A 17,442-nucleotide genomic window follows, 5' to 3' on the forward strand; every position below is an offset into this window, starting at 1 on the left:
ATGTATTTCATAACTATAGTCAATCTTTTCGTGTTTAATAAATGTATTTTATTCGTTTAGCAAATGTCCATCGGCAGTCTCATGAAACTGTTCGCCCCGTCTCCGAAAAAAAGATACAAGTTGCTGAGCCAGGGGCCTGACTGCCCGGTAGTAACGTCTGCTGAGATCGTAACAACTGACGGTGGTTCACACCCCCCCCCCCCCCCCCCCCCCACACTACCACCCCCGCCACACACCCACACCACACACCCACACCAAGCCAACCCCATTCTCCTCCTTAGCACTGTTTCTCCTTCCTCCCCCACAGAGCTCGGCAGAACCTCCTCAGCGCCAGAAGCGTGAGAGCGGCTAGGGCGCACCAGACCAGCCCCACAAGGGCCAGCACGTCCAGGTTGTGGTAGGTGTACCAGGGCAGGCCAAAGGAGGCGGAGCGGAGGTGGGTGGCCCCCCGGTGCCGCAAGACGAACTCGACCCAGAAGACGGCACGCTCCATGGGCAGCTGGGGCTGGTCGCGATGCAGGGCCGAGAGCCGGGCCATGCTGCGTCGGTACGAGGGCTGGGTCAGCACTTCGGTCAGGCCATCCAGCAGTTGCCCTGAATCCAGCTGCATGAGGTCCACGACCTTGGCGGCTCCCCGGGCCTCCAGCCGCACCAGGTTGTCAAACTGGTCGAACATGAGGGGAAGGCCAAGCACTGGCACGCCGTGGTAGATAGCTTCGTAGAGTCCGTTGGTGCCACCGTGGGACACAAAGGCCCGGGTCTTTGGGTGGCCCAGGATGTCGCTCTGGGGCACCCAGCTGGCCAGGAGGGTGTTGTTGCCCAGGTTGGTGGGCCTCTCGCCCAGGTGCCGCCAGATCACCTTCTGTGGGAGCCGGGCGAAGGCCTCAGCGATGCTCATCGTCAGCTCGGTGGGCAGCGAGGTCACGAAGGTGCCCAGCGACATGTAGACCACGCCGTGCTCGCCTGAGCTCTGCATGAAGGCTTCCAGCTCAGGGCCCACAGGGGCCGGTGGCTGACATTGGAAGCCTCCGATGTACACCACGTTGGGCATGGTGGGCCGGGGGAAGTCAAAGACAAAGTCCACCCGCATAAGCCAAAGGTCAGCCATCTGTGTCAGCCCGTCGATGCTGGTGCCTGGCCCCACGTACCGCCGGCACAGCTCATCATAGCCTGGGTGGATCATGGCGCCGGCCAGCATGATGGTAACAAAGTAGTGGAAGACATTTGCCAGCCGCTGCAGGAGGGACATCTTCTCAGTGTAGCGGGAGCCAACCACAGGCACGAAAGAGGTGGGTGAGGGGGCAATGAGGTGGTGGCCGTCGCCGTTGCCGAGCCAGCGGGCGTTGTACACCAGGGGCAACGCCAGGTGGTGGGCCAGCATGACGCCGATCGGGAAGAAGGGGTCGGTCAGTACCAACTGGAATTGGGTGCTCCGCAGCCGGCCCATCAGCTCGCTGTCCCCGAAGAGCAGGACGATGAGCTCCCGCTGCTGGCCGTGCATCTCCTGCAGCACATCCCTCATGGCCTGCATGTTGCGGAGGAGAGCCGTCAGGGTGTACCCACCCCGGAAGATCTCCAGCGAGTTGAGCACTAACTGCGAGAGCCGCTGGTGGTCCTCCAGGATGCCCCGGCTAACGGAGGCCTGGATGGTGATGGAGTGGTAGAGCGTTGGGTCGTCGGTGATGTACCAGCTGCTGGACGAGCGCAGCACGCTGATGTTGTGCCCGCGGTTGTGCAGCTCCAGCACCAGCAGCTTCATGTTGACCCAGTGGCTTCCGTCCACGGGCACCACCAGGATGTTGGCGCAGCGTCCGCAGGTCAGCCACAGGGTCTGCGATGCCAGGACAGTGGCAATCTTCAGCCAGGTTCTCCAGGTGGGCGGTGTCTGCTGACCCATCCTCGCTGGCAGTTAGCCCCTGCGGCCAATGTGAAAGGAAAACACAGTTAGATCGGTCAGACAGAACAGCAAAGCTCACAGGGCAACTGACACACACAAGGGTCTGGCATATGATTAACATGGCAGGCACATGTTGGGGCAGTATGGAGGGAGCTTTACTCTATCTAACCCCGTGCTGTACCTGTCCTGGGAGTGTTCGATGGGGACAGTGTAGAGGGAGCTTTACTCTGTATCTAACCCGGTGCTGCATCTGTCCTGGGAGTGTTGGATGGGGACAGTGTAGAGGGAGCTTTACTCTGTATCTAACCCCGTGCTGTACCTGTCCTGGGAGTGTTTGATGGGGACAGTGTAGAGGGAGCTTTACTCTGTATCTAACCCGGTGCTGTACCTGCCCTGGGAGTGTTTGATGGGGACAGTGTCGAGGGAGCTTTACTCTGTATCTAACCCCGTGCTGTACCTGTCCTGGGAGTGTTTGATGGGGACAGTGTCGAGGGAGCTTTACTCTGTATCTAACCCCGTGCTGTACCTGCCCTGGGAGTGTTTGATGGGGACAGTGTCGAGGGAGCTTTACTCTGTATCTAACCCCGTGCTGTACCTGTCCTGGGAGTGTTTGATGGGGACAGTGTCGAGGGAGCTTTATTCTGTATCTTTTTTCTTTATAGTACGAAGTCTTACAACACTAGGTTAAAGTCCAACAGGTTTGTTTCGAATCACTAGCTTTCGGAGCGCTGCTCCTTCCTCAGGTGATTGAAGAGGTATGTTCCAGAAACATATATATAGACAAATTCAAAGATGCCAAACAATGCTTGGAATGCGACCATTAGCAGGTGATTAAATCTTTACAGATCCAGAGATTTTTTCTTTATGTATTTTATTGCAAACATATATGAAAAGTGAAAACACCTAACCAATTGGGGAAACAAGCTTCCCAACACACGAGGAGATTGTTTGTTCAAATGTCTCGCCCCACCTTGCCTCGAAACCCTCCGCTGAGCATCTTAACTCGTATTTGAACTTTCCCAGCCTAAGGAAGTCATACAAGTCCTGCAGCCAGGCTGCTACCCCTGGTGGCGTTGCTGAACATCACTCCAGTAAGATTCGTCGCCGGGCAATCAGAGAGGCGAAGGGCACAACATCGACCTTCCTCATCTCCATGAGCTCTGGCTTCTCTAATATCCCGAATATCACCACCAAAGGTAGCTTCACCTCCTCCCCCACTATTCTTGCTCGCTCTGCGAACACTCCCGCCCAGAATCTCTCCAACTTTCTACTTTCTGCAGCCCCAGAATATGTGCGTTATTCGCTGGTCCCCGCTCACACTCGTCTGCCACCCCCTGAAAGAACCCACTCATTCTTGCCCACGCCATATGTACCCTGTGTACGACCTTGAGCTGCATCAGGCTCATCCTTGCACACGAGGGGGTCGCGTTTACCCTTCGTAGCGTCTCACTTCATACTCCCCAGTTTATCTCCCCAGCTCCACCTCCCACTTCTCCTTAAACTTCACCACCCGCTCACCTCCCTGTTCTCCGAGCCACCTGTATAAACTAGGGGCTGGTTTAGCACAGGGCTAAATCGCTGGCTTTGAAAGCAGACCAAGGCAGGCAAGAAGCACGGTTCAATTCCCTTAGCAGCCTCCCCGAACAGGTGCCGGAATGTGGCGACTAGGGGCTTTTCACAGTAACTTCATTTGAAGCCTACTTGTGTCAATAAGCGATTTCCATTTCATTTCATGTCTCCGATCCTGCCCTCCCTTTCCACATCCGGAAGCAGCAGTCGCTCCAACAGGGTGTACCTCAGCAACCTGCGGAACTCTTTCCAAACCTTCCGTGCAAAGTCCCTTGCGTGCAGATACCTAAACTCACTTCCTCTCGGGAGCTCTACCCTTTCCTTCAATTCATCTATACTGGCGAACCCATCTTCCAGATACAAATCCCTCACCTTAACCAGCCCCACTTCTCTCCACTTCCTGTACGTGCCATCTATCCCCCCCCCCCCCCGCCCCGGCACGAACCGTGATTTCCACACAATGGCATTAACACCGACAGCCCCTCTATCCTGTGGGCAGCACGGTAGCGTAGTGGTTAGCACAGTTGCTTCATAGCTCCAGGGTCCCAGGTTCGATTCCCGGCTTGGGTCACTGTCTGCGCGGAGTCTGCACGTTCTCCCCGTGTCTGCGTAGGTTTCCTCCGGGTGCTCCGGTTTCCTCCCACAGTCCGAAGATGTGCAGGTTAGGTGGATTGGCCATGCTAAAATTGCCCTCCGTGTCCAAAAAGGTTAGGAGGAGTTACTGGGTTACGGGGATAGGGTGGAAGTGAGGGCTTAAGTGGGTCGGTGCAGACTCGATGGGCTGAATGGCCTCCTTCTGCACTGTATGTTCTATGTGCTGTCTGCCTCCTCTCTGGATGCCCTTCCAGCTTTTAGCGTCTCGCAGAGCGATCGCCAGGGGTTCAATTGCCAGGGTGAACAGGAGCGGGGACAGGGGGCATTCCTGCATGTGTGCCTCTGTGCAGCTGGAAGTATTCAGAGCTGGTGGTGTTGGTCCGAAAGCTCGCCTTGGGGGCGTTGTACCCGGGTTTCACCCACTAGGCGAACCCCGACCCTAGCCCAAACCGCTCCAGTACCTCAGCGAGGGACTTCCACTCAACTCTGTCGAAGCTCTTTCTGCATCCGGGAGTGCAGGAGGCGGCCATTCGGCCCATCGAGTCTACACCGGCCCCTGAAAGAGCATCCTACCTAAGCCCACACCTCCACCCTAACCCAGTAGCCCCACCTAACTTTTAGGACACGACAAAATAATTTAGAGTGACCAATCTACCTAACCCACACATCTTGTGGGAGGAAACCGGAGCACCCGGAAGAAACCCACGCAGAAACGGGGAGAACGTGCAGACTCCGCACAGACAGTGACCCAGCGGGGAATCGAACCCGGGTTCCTGGCGCTGTGAAGCAACAGTGCTAACCGCTGTGCTACTGTGCCTCTGGTGTTCTCCCTTCGGAGGGGGGGGACGGGGGGTCATTATTCAGCAGTCGCCTGATGTTCGCAGTTAGCTGCCTACCCTTGTCAAAGCCTGCCTGGTCTTCTGTGACCAACTCTGGTACACAGTTCTCCAATCTCTTGGCCAGAACTTTCGCAGGTATTTTCGCGTCAATGTTGAGCAGCGAAATGGATCTGTATGATCCGCTTTCCGTCGGGTCTTTGTCTTTTTTGGGTATCAGCGATATCGTGGCCTGCATTAGCGTAGGAGGCAGGGTGGCCCTTGCTAGCGAGCCTGCGAACATATTGTTTAGGTTTGGGGCTAGGGCTGGTGCACATTATTTATAGAAGTCCGCAGGGAACCCATCAGGTCCGATGCTCTCCCCGCCTGCATGGAGCTGATGCTCTCTATGACCTGTCCCAGTCCTAATGGTAATTCCAGTTCCCCCCTGCCTATCATCCCCCACGACTGTTCATCGAGGGACCGTTTCATCCCTGCGCCCCCATCGGGGGGCTCGGAGGTGTACAGCCCTCTGTAGAAGGCCTCAAATGCCCGGTTGACCTCTCATGGCTCTGTTGCCAGTCTGCCTCTGCTGTCCATTACCTGCGCTATCTCCCTCGTGGCTGCCTGCTTTCTCAGCTGGTGAGCCAGCAGGCGGCCAGCCTTTTCTCTGTGTTCGTAGAAGCTCCCCTGTGTCTGGTGGAGTTGGTACACTGCTTTCCTGGGATAGCAGGTTGAAGTCCATTTACAGCTTCTTCCTCTCCGCCAGAAGCTCTGCGAGCGGGGCCTTGGAGTACTTCCTGTCGACTTCCAGGATGGAGTTGATCAGTTGTTGCCTGGCCGCCCTCTCTTCCCTATATCTATGTGCCTTAAAGGCTATAATTTCTCCCCCAATCACCGCCTTCGGTGACTCCCAGAATGTGGAAAGTGAGACTTCTCCGTTCTGGTTGTTAGTAGCGTACTCACCTACGGCCTGTGATGTTTTTTTGGCAGGAGACCCTATTGGCCAAATGGTCTGTGTCCAACCTCCACATGGGGCGCTGGGCGCGACCCGTCTCCAACCTCACACCCATGGAATGCAGAGCATGGTCGGAGATGGTTGTAAGGTGACCATTGCCTCCGTCACCGCCAGCTTGACTGCCACCTGGAATTCAGTTCTGATCGCCTCTTTCATGGCGGCCAGCTCCTTCCTGAGGAAGGTCTTCCCTCCATCTCCGGGTGGTGAGGGGGAGGCGGGGATGTTTGGGTCGATGGTCTCCTCTCTCCTGGGTGGCAGGGGCCGCCTTGCATCGTGGGTCCTCCGTCCGCTTGCTGTCCGTGGCTCTTTCTTCCACTTATCCTGTCCCTTCGGCCCCTCAAGCTCCCGTTTGCTGGCATTTATTGTAGCGGTCGTTTTCTTTCCTCCACTGAGGTTAATTTGTCTTCGCCGAATGTTTAAATAAATGCTCGGTTAGCATTGCCTTTCCTCACTCTCTCTCTCTTCTCCCCCCCCCCCCCCCCCCCCCGTCCCGTCCCGTCCCATCCCTGTGCTGCTTTTCGGCCACGAGGGGATGCTCCGAGGTCAGGACGCTGTCCGACGCCATCCAGCTTCGATAGTCCCTTGCGGCCTTTCTACCACCCCCCAACCCCACCCCCACCAATCCCCCCCGTGACAGTGACGGGTCTGTGCGTTCAGACGCTGTGGTTCAATTCCCGCACCGGCCTCTCCTCGCCAGAATGTGGCGACTAGGGGCTTTTCACAGTAACTCCACTGAAGCCTACTTGTGACAATAAGCGATTATTATTATTATTATTATTATTATTATTATTATTATTATTATTATTATTATTATTATTATTATTTATTATGCTGTGATTCATTGCCTGCGGAAGGTGAGACTCTGTTGATGGCGGGAGGTGAGGGAGCGCCGGGGTGGGTGGGAGGGGGGTGCGGAGGAATGCAGTAGTTTTCCTCGCGCTCTCTCATTCTCTGTGTTTGGCCGCCATTCCCCCCCCCCCCCCCCCCCCGAACGCCCCTTCGCCCGGGCCTGTTCTTTGGTCTTATCACGATGGGCTGAGTTTCAATATGCAGGACCGCAGTGTCTCACACCCTGAGGAGGGCAGGGCGAAGCAGCCTGGCGAGGCGATCACCACCACCCCAATCCCTCCCCTATTGGACCTGCGGTCGCCCTGCCTCCGGGGACCACTCTTGGAAATGCTCAGGAGAGCTGGCGGCAGGGGAGTGTTTGATGGGGACAGTACAGAGGGAGTTTTAATTAGTGTCTATGATTTAATATTCTGCTATAAGAGGACAATTAATTTCTCGCCTCCGCTTAACATATTAACTGGTGAAGGGGGAGTGTGGTCTTACGTTTTCTACCCCTCTGCTCTCCGCCTGCGGCAAGGGGAATGCTCTGGCGAGCCCCGCTTAGCTCTCCAACGTGCTGGGAAGGTAGGATTATAATAGTTGGCTGCTCAATGGGCCAGCTCAGACACGATGGGCTGAAGGGCCTCTTTATGTGCTGCAAAACTCTACGAAGCGGTGACTCTGCTGTTTGTCAGAACAGCTGTCCGGAAGACACAACACCCAGACTCTCCGGGTTCTGGGCATGCAGCAACATGCCTGGAGTTGGCAGCTAAAGGTAGGGCAATGACTCTGATTGGTCATTGCTGTCAGAGCTGAGGAGGAGGAGACACAGTTCACAGGGCAAGGGTCACCCAGAGAGGTCCTCAGTTAATATGTTAAACGGAGGCGAGAAATTATTTGTACTCTTATAGCAGAATATTAAATCATAAATACTAATTAAAACTCCCTCTGTACTGTCCCCATCAAACACTCCCAGGAAAGGTACAGCAAGGGGTTAGATACAGAGCAAAGCTCCCTCTACACTGTCCCCATCAAACACTCCCAGGGCAGATGCAGCACGGGATTAGATACAGAGTAAAGCTCCCTCTACACTGCCCCCATCAAACACTCCCAGGACAGGTACAACACGGGGTTAGATACAGTGTAAAGCTCCCTCTACACTGTCCCCATCAAACATTCCCAGGACAGGTACAGCACAGGGTTAGATACAGAGTAAAGCTCCCTCTACACTGTCCCCATCAAACATTCCCAGGGCAGATACAGCACGGGGTTAGAGACGGAGTAAAGCTCTCTCTACACTGTCCCCATCAAACACTCGCAGGACAGGTACAGCACGGGATTAGATACAGAGTAAAGCTCCCTCTACTCTGTCCCCATCAAACACTGCCAGGGCAGGTACAGCACGGGATTAGATGCAGAGTAAAGCTCCCTCTTCACTGTCCCCATCAAACACTCCCAGGACAGGTACAGCACGGGGTTAGATACAGAGTAAAGCTCCCTCCACACTGTCCCCATCAAACACTCCCAGGGCAGGTACAGCACGGGGTTAGATACAGAGTAAAGCTCCCTCTACACTGTCCCCATCAAACACTCCCAGGATAGATACAGCACGGGGTTAGATACAGAGTAAAGCTCCCTCTATACTGTCCCCATCAAACACTCCCAGGACAGGTACAGCACGGGATTAGATACAGAGTAAAGCTCCCTCTACTCTGTCCCCATCAAACACTGCCAGGGCAGGTACAGCACGGGGTTAGATACAGAGTAAAGCTCCCTCTACACTGTCCCCATCAAACACTCCCAGGACAGGTACAGCACGGGGTTAGATACAGAGTAAAGCTCCCTCTTCACTGTCCCCATCAAACACTCACAGGGCAGATACAGCACGGGATTAGATACAGAGTAATTCTCCCTTTACTCTGTCCCCATCAAACACTCCCAGGACAGGTACAGCACGGGGTTAGATACAGAGTAAAGCTCCCTCTGCACTGTCCCCATCAAACACTCCCAGGACAGGTACAGCACAGAGTTAGATACAGAGTAAAGCTCTCTCTACACTGTCCCCATCAAACACTCCCAGGACAGGTACAGCACGGGGTTAGATACAGAGTAAAGCTCCCTCTACACTGTCCCCATCAAACACTCCCAGGACAGGGACAGCACGGGGTTAGATACAAAGTAAAGCTCCCTCTACACTGTCCCCATCAAACTCTCCCAGGACAGGTACAGCACGAGGTTAGATACAGAGTAAAGCTCCCTCTACACTGTCCCCATCAAACACTCCCAGGACAGGTACAGCACGGGGTTAGATACAGAGTAAAGCTCCCTCTACACTGTCCGCATCAAACACTCCCAGGACTGGTACAGCACGGGGTTAGATACAGAGTAAAGCTCCCTCTACACTGTCCGCATCAAACACTCCCAGGACTGGTACAACACGGGGTGAGATACAGAGTAAAGCTCCCTCTACACTGTCCCCATCAAACACTTCCAGGACAGGTACAGCACAGGGTTAGATACAGAGTAAAGCTCCCTCTGCACTGTCCCCATCAAACACTCCCAGGACAGGTACAGCACAGGGTTAGATACAGAGTAAAGCTCTCTCTACACTGTCCCCATCAAACACTCCCAGGACAGGTACAGCACGGGGTTAGATACAGAGTAAAGCTCCCTCTACACCGTCCGCATCAAACACTCCCAGGACAGGTACAGCACGGGGTTAGATACAGAGTAAAGCTCCCTCCACACTGTCCCCATCAAACACTCCCAGGACAGGTACAGCACAGGGTTAGATACAGAGTGAAGCTCCCTCTACACTGTCCCCATCAAACACTCCCAGGACAGGTACAGCACGGGGTTAGATACGGAGTAAAGCTCCCTCCACACTGTCCCCATCAAACACTCCCAGGACAGGTACAGCACGGGGTTAGATACAGAGTAAAGCTCCCTCCACACTGTCCCCATCAAACACTCCCAGGACAGGTACAGCACGGGGTTAGATACAGAGTAAAGCTCTCTCTACACTGTCCCCATCAAACACTCCCAGGACAGGTACAGCACGGGGTTAGATCCAGAGTAAAGCTCCCTCTACACTGTCCCCATCAAACACTCCCAAGACAGGGACAGCATGGGGTTAGATACAAAGTAAAGCTCCCTCTACACTGTCCCCATCAAACACTCCCAGGACAGGTACAGCACAGGGATGGATACAGAGTAAAGCTGCCTCTACACTGTCCCCATCAAACACTCCCAGGACAGGTACAGCACGGGGTTAGATACAGAGTAAAGCTCCCTCTACACTTTCCCCATCAAACACTCCCAGGACGGGTACAGCACGGGGTTAGATACAGAGTAAAGCTCCCTCTACACTGTCCCCATGAAACACTCCCAGGGCAGGTACCGCACGGGGTTAGATACAGAGTAAAGCTCCCTCTATACTGTCCCCATCAAACACTCCCAGGACAGGTACAGCACAGGGTTAGATACAGAGTAAAGCTCCCTCTGCACTGTCCCCATCAAACACTCCCAGGACAGGTACAGCACAGGGCTAGATACAGAGTAAAGCTCCCTCTACACTGTCCCCATCAAACACTCCCAGGACAGGTACAGCACGGGGTTAGATACAGAGTAAAGCTCTCTCTACACTGTCCCCATCAAACACTCCCAGGACAGGTACAGCACGGGGTTAGATCCAGAGTAAAGCTCCCTCTACACTGTCCCCATCAAACACTCCCAAGACAGGGACAGCATGGGGTTAGATACAAAGTAAAGCTCCCTCTACACTGTCCCCATCAAACACTCCAGGACAGGTACAGCACAGGGATGGATACAGAGTAAAGCTGCCTCTACACTGTCCCCATCAAACACTCCCAGGACAGGTACAGCACGGGGTTAGATACAGAGTAAAGCTCCCTCTACACTGTCCCCATCAAACACTCCCAGGACGGGTACAGCACGGGGTTAGATACAGAGTAAAGCTCCCTCTACACTGTCCCCATGAAACACTCCCAGGGCAGGTACCGCACGGGGTTAGATACAGAGTAAAGCTCCCTCTATACTGTCCCCATCAAACACTCCCAGGACAGGTACAGCACAGGGTTAGATACAGAGTAAAGCTCCCTCTGCACTGTCCCCATCAAACACTCCCAGGACAGGTACAGCACAGGGCTAGATACAGAGTAAAGCTCTCGCTTCACTGTCCCCATCAAACACTCCCAGGACAGGTACAGCACGGGGTTAGATACAGAGTAAAGCTCCCTCCACACTGTCCCCATCAAACACTCCCAGGACTGGTACAGCACGGGGTTAGATACAGAGTAAAGCTCCCTCTACACTGTCCCCATCAAACACTCCCAGGATAATTAGAACATGGGGTTAAATTTCAAAATGCTCCCTTGTGATTTCAGTGTGCCCAAACGCGAAGTGAAGCCAAGCCTGTCGTGCGATTATGTACGGGGTTAGATACAGAGTAAAGCTCCCTCTATACTGTCCCCATCAAACACTCCCAGGACAGGTACAGCACGGGATTAGATACAGAGTAAAGCTCCCTCTACTCTGTCCCCATCAAACACTGCCAGGGCAGGTACAGCACGGGGTTAGATAAAGAGCAAAGCTCCCTCTACACTGTCCCCATCAAACACTCCCAGGACAGGTACAGCACGGGGTTAGATACAGAGTAAAGCTCCCTCTACTCTGTCCCCATCAAACACTCCCAGGACAGGTACAGCACGGGGTTAGATACAGAGTAAAGCTCCCTCCGCACTGTCCCCATCAAACACTCCCAGGACAGGTACAGCACAGGGTTAGATACAGAGTAAAGCTCTCTCTACACTGTCCCCATCAAACACTCCCAGGACAGGTACAGCACGGGGTTAGATACAGAGTAAAGCTCCCTCTACACTGTCCCCATCAAACACTCCCAGGACAGGGACAGCACGGGGTTAGATACAAAGTAAAGCTCCCTCTACACTGTCCCCATCAAACTCTCCCAGGACAGGTACAGCACGAGGTTAGATACAGAGTAAAGCTCCCTCTACACTGTCCCCATCAAACACTCCCAGGACAGGTACAGCACGGGGTTAGATACAGAGTAAAGCTCCCTCTACACTGTCCGCATCAAACACTCCCAGGACTGGTACAGCACGGGGTTAGATACAGAGTAAAGCTCCCTCTACACTGTCCGCATCAAACACTCCCAGGACTGGTACAACACAGGGTTAGATACAGAGTAAAGCTCTCTCTACACTGTCCCCATCAAACACTCCCAGGACAGGTACAGCACGGGATTAGATACAGAGTAAAGCTCCCTCTACACTGCCCCCATCAAACACTCCCAGGACAGGTACAACACGGGGTTAGATACAGTGTAAAGCTCCCTCTACTCTGTCCCCATCAAACATTCCCAGGACAGGTACAGCACAGGGTTAGATACAGAGTAAAGCTCCCTCTTCACTGTCCCCATCAAACACTCCCAGGACAGATACAGCACGGGGTTAGATACAGAGTAAAGCTCCCTCCACACTGCCCCATCAAACACTCCCAGGGCAGGTACAGCACGGGGTTAGATACAGAGTAAAGCTCCCTCTACACTGTCCCCATCAAACACTCCCAGGATAGATACAGCACGGGGTTAGATACAGAGTAAAGCTCCCTCTATACTGTCCCCATCAAACACTCCCAGGACAGGTACAGCACGGGATTAGATACAGAGTAAAGCTCCCTCTACTCTGTCCCCATCAAACACTGCCAGGGCAGGTACAGCACGGGGTTAGATACAGAGTAAAGCTCCCTCTACACTGTCCCCATCAAACACTCCCAGGACAGGTACAGCACGGGGTTAGATACAGAGTAAAGCTCCCTCTACTCTGTCCCCATCAAACACTCCCAGGACAGGTACAGCACGGGGTTAGATACAGAGTAAAGCTCCCTCTGCACTGTCCCCATCAAACACTCCCAGGACAGGTACAGCACAGGGTTAGATACAGAGTAAAGCTCTCTCTACACTGTCCCCATCAAACACTCCCAGGACAGGTACAGCACGGGGTTAGATACAGAGTAAAGCTCCCTCTACACTGTCCCCATCAAACACTCCCAGGACAGGGACAGCACGGGGTTAGATACAAAGTAAAGCTCCCTCTACACTGTCCCCATCAAACTCTCCCAGGAGAGGTACAGCACGAGGTTAGATACAGAGTAAAGCTCCCTCTACACTGTCCCCATCAAACACTCCCAGGACAGGTACAGCACGGGGTTAGATACAGAGTAAAGCTCCCTCTACACTGTCCGCATCAAACACTCCCAGGACTGGTACAGCACGGGGTTAGATACAGAGTAAAGCTCCCTCTACACTGTCCGCATCAAACACTCCCAGGACTGGTACAACACGGGGTGAGATACAGAGTAAAGCTCCCTCTACACTGTCCCCATCAAACACTTCCAGGACAGGTACAGCACAGGGTTAGATACAGAGTAAAGCTCCCTCTGCACTGTCCCCATCAAACACTCCCAGGACAGGTACAGCACAGGGTTAGATACAGAGTAAAGCTCTCTCTACACTGTCCCCATCAAACACTCCCAGGACAGGTACAGCACGGGGTTAGATACAGAGTAAAGCTCCCTCTACACCGTCCGCATCAAACACTCCCAGGACAGGTACAGCACGGGGTTAGATACAGAGTAAAGCTCCCTCCACACTGTCCCCATCAAACACTCCCAGGACAGGTACAGCACGGGGTTAGATACAGAGTAAAGCTCCCTCTGCACTGTCCCCATCAAACACTCCCAGGACAGGTACAGCACAGGGTTAGATACAGAGTAAAGCTCTCTCTACACTGTCCCCATCAAACACTCCCAGGACAGGTACAGCACAGGGTTAGATACAGAGTAAATCTCCCTCTGCACTGTCCCCATCAAACACTCCCAGGACAGGTACAGCACAGGGTTAGATACAGAGTAAAGCTCCCTCTGCACTGTCCCCATCAAACACTCCCAGGACAGGTACAGCACAGGGTTAGATACAGAGTAAAGCTCTCTCTACACTGTCCCCATCAAACACTCCCAGGACAGGTACAGCACGGGGTTAGATACAGAGTAAAGCTCCCTCTACACTGTCCCCATCAAACACTCCCAGGATAATTAGAACATGGGGTTAAATTTCAAAATGCTCCCTTGTGATTTCAGTGTGCCCAAAAGCGAAGTGAAGCCAAGCCTGTCGTGCGATTATGTACATTTGAGAACAGCTCCACCTTGGATAAGGGATTATGTATCCACAGGTGTAAACCTCATTTGACATGCCCCCAATCTGCAGGTAGTTTAACAAGTCCTTCAGTGGCAGTGAAATAAATTGGGTAACCGGAGAGTTGTGGAAGGCATTACAGCCACAAAATCGTTTCATTGCACAAGGAAGAATTTGGTTTTGTTCAGTAATCTTCAGTTTTGTCTTTTCTGGTCTACAATGTCTGATGAACACTGGTAAGATCGAAGGCTCAGAGACGGCCGACAGCACAAATTCCCTCCGGTTCCGGTCTCGCCCCGATCACCTCCTTCTGTAACCTCCTCCAGCCCCGACAGCCTCCTTCTGTAACCTCATCCAACCACTACAACCCCCCCTATCTCTGTAACGTCCTTCAGCCTCTACAACCCTCCCTATCTCTGTAACCTCCTTCAGCCTCTACAACCCTCCCTATCTCTGTAATCTCCTCGAGCCCCCACAACCCTCCCTATCTCTGTAACCTCCTCCAGCCCCGACACCCCTCCCTATCTCTGTAACCTACAACGCTCTCTATCTATATCACCTCCTTCAGCCCCTACAACCCTCCCTATCTCTGTAACCTCCAGCCTCTACAACCCTCCCTATCTCTGTAACCTCCTTCAGCCCCTACATCCTCTCTAGTACCAGCCTCCCCGAACAGGCGCCGGAATGTGGCGCCTAGGGACTTTTCACAGTAACTTCATTTGAAGCCTACTTGTGACAATAAGCGATTTTCTTTTCATTTCATTTCATTTCATTTCATCTCTGTAACCTTCTCCAGTCCCTACATCCTCTCTATCTCTGTAACCTCCTCCAGCCCCTACAACCCTCTCTATCTCTGTAACCTCCTCCAGCCCCTACAACTCTCCCTATCTCTGTAACCTCCTTCAGCCCCTACAACACTCCGGTAACCTCCTCCAGCCCCGACAACCCTCTCTATCTCTGTAACCTCCTCCAGCCCCTACAACCCTCCCTATCTCTGTAACCTCCTCCAGCCCCTACTACCCTCTCTATCTCTGTAACCTCCTCCAGCCCCTACAACCCTCCCTATCTCTGTAACCTCCTTCAGCCCCTACAGCATTCCGGTCACCTCCTCCAGCCCCGACAACCCTTCCTATCTCTGTAACCTCCTTCAGCCCCTACAACACTCCGGTAACCTCCTCCAGCCTCTACAACCCTCCCTATCTCTGTAACCTCATCCAACCCTTACAACCCTCCCGATCTCAACTACCCCCGGATTCCCATCGCTCCACCATCGGCATCGGTGCCTTGAGCTGCCTGGGGGCCCTAAGCTCTGGAACACTCTCCTTAGAGCTCTCCTCTCGCTCTGTCTCGCTCTCTCCCTCTCCCTCTGCCTGTCTGTGTCTCTCCTTTAAGACGGTTTTAAAAAAACGATCTTTTTGACAAAGCTTTTGCTCCCTAATATCTCCTTGTGTGGCTTGGGGTACGGAGTAAGGGGCAGGGGGGGGGGGGGGGGGGGTGTCAAATTCTTCCACGGTAAAGGGGCTATGGAGATGTAATTCCGCAGAAGGGGCCGGAGGAGGTTGCACCGCAGGAGCGAGTGAGGCTTTGAACAGGAGAGTTGACGGTTTTAAAACTGGGGTTCCCCGAGAGAGCGGACAAGTGCCGAGGTGGGGGGAGGGCGGGTCGAGGGGATACAGGGACTCGGGCACAGTTCCACGTGAACAGCTGTCGATTAGGGAGGGTGTAACGGTTCGCTGCCGTCCTGAAGGCTGCCGGCACTATCTGTGCAGCTGAGGAGCGGGCAACTGTACAGCGGGGGACGTGGAATGGGTGTTGAAAAGTGTCAAATTATACCTCCGTTCAGAGGGTGACTGCATTTATTTTGCCAGCATGGCATCTGTGCAGTTACAGACCACGGGCTGGAGGGAGGGGTGGCATTTAATCATCGGCGAGCGCGTTGCAGTCCAGGCAGCGGCATCGAAGGTAGCGAAACCGGGACGGCTTACCTGGTGGAGAGAGAGAGAGATTCTGAAGGTGTCAGCAGCACACTGCAAGTTGTCAACCAACCTGCTGGAAATCTCAGATGTAAGGATTGACTTCTTTTCACTGCTGGGAGCTGGCCAACTCTCAGATGCCTCAAGGGACAGGTCGGTAGATAGGGGAGGCTGTTGGAATGCTCAAGACCTGTTTTTTTTTTTTTGCCACCTTCACTTGGGAGAGCCCTATGGACCAAGGGACGACGAAACCCTCCTCTTCCCGCTCCCCCGACCACACCCAGTCCCGTACCCCGCCCGTCGCACCCACTCGCAACCTTCCCAATGGCACGTAGGCACCTCACTACCTTGACTGTTGTAGGGGTGCGGGCGCTACTGAATGCAGTCTTGGGTGGGTCACAATACGGAAAGCTCAGAGGGAGGGGAGGAAGAGGATGGTAGTCTGGGGACTACAGCGGGGGGTGGGGGGAGACATGAAGGGAGTGTTGTAGCGGAGACCACCTCCCACAGACTCTTAGAGAAGTTCACTCGCCAGTGAGGTCAGCTTGAGCATTGGACCTTCCTGCGTTGCAAGGCGTCAGTAAATACTTGGATTTAAAAGGGATTAAATTTAACTTGCGTGACTGGGGGGGAGGGGGTGTGTGGTTGCCATTAAGACTCGTAATCTGATACACGCTAGGAGGGCGGTTGGAGTGCGTGTGGGTGGGAGGTGGGAACTATATTCACAGAGCTTATATTCTGCTGTGCTGAGGACAGAGATTCTACCTCCTCCCCCTCTTCCCCCCCCCCCCCCCCCCCACCCGCCCCGGCAAAATGGTGGGAGAGGGGCAAACGGGTGGATACTATGTGCCTCTGTAGCGCCCATCACGTCCTTGTGAGGTGCTGCCAGCAACTCGGTAGGCGCTTATCAATGTCCACCAGCGCACAGGAGGATCAGATACCAGGGGGCAGGATGCAGGAATAGAAGACCACTCAATCCGTTTGCGGGGGGGAGGGTGCGCAGTAACAGACATCTCACACATTGCACCCGACTTCTAGGTAAGCTACATCCTGTCACCCATTCCTGATCCTGCCGATATCCTTTGTTATTCATCAGGAAGAACAAAGCAGAGATTTAGCATGGTCTTGCAAAATCGTTCCTAAACGGCAGTGTACACCATTAGAGGCAGTGTCCACCAGGCAATATGACTGGAGATTTGAGGGAAGGATATTCAACGCCAAAGAAGATCTTGCTCCCTCAATAGTTTCCAACTGGCTTTTAAAAGTAGTTGAACTGTCAACGCAAGAGTTGGGTTAAAGTCCAAATCATAACACAGTGCCTCGGACTGTCCTGCACTCTCAGCACTGACCTCTGACAGTGCGGTGCTGCCTCAGCACTGACCCTCTGACAGTGCGGTGCTCCCTCAGCACTGACCCTCCGACAGTGAGGCGCTCCCTCAGCACTGACCCTCCAACAGTGTGGTACTCCCTCAGCACTGACCCTCCGACAGTGCGGTGCTCCCTCAGCACTGACC

General features: G+C 53.8%; 1 pseudogene; it reads right to left on the reverse strand.

Annotated features, from left to right (window-relative positions):
* Nucleotides 1-235: 235 nt before the first annotated feature.
* Nucleotides 236-16,433, reverse strand: LOC140398960 (UDP-glucuronosyltransferase 2C1 pseudogene; annotated as a pseudogene).
* Between the last annotated feature and the right edge of the window lie 1,009 nt (nt 16,434-17,442).

Source organism: Scyliorhinus torazame, chromosome 22, assembly GCF_047496885.1.
Source record: "Scyliorhinus torazame isolate Kashiwa2021f chromosome 22, sScyTor2.1, whole genome shotgun sequence".
Taxonomy (NCBI): Eukaryota; Metazoa; Chordata; class Chondrichthyes; order Carcharhiniformes; family Scyliorhinidae; genus Scyliorhinus; species Scyliorhinus torazame.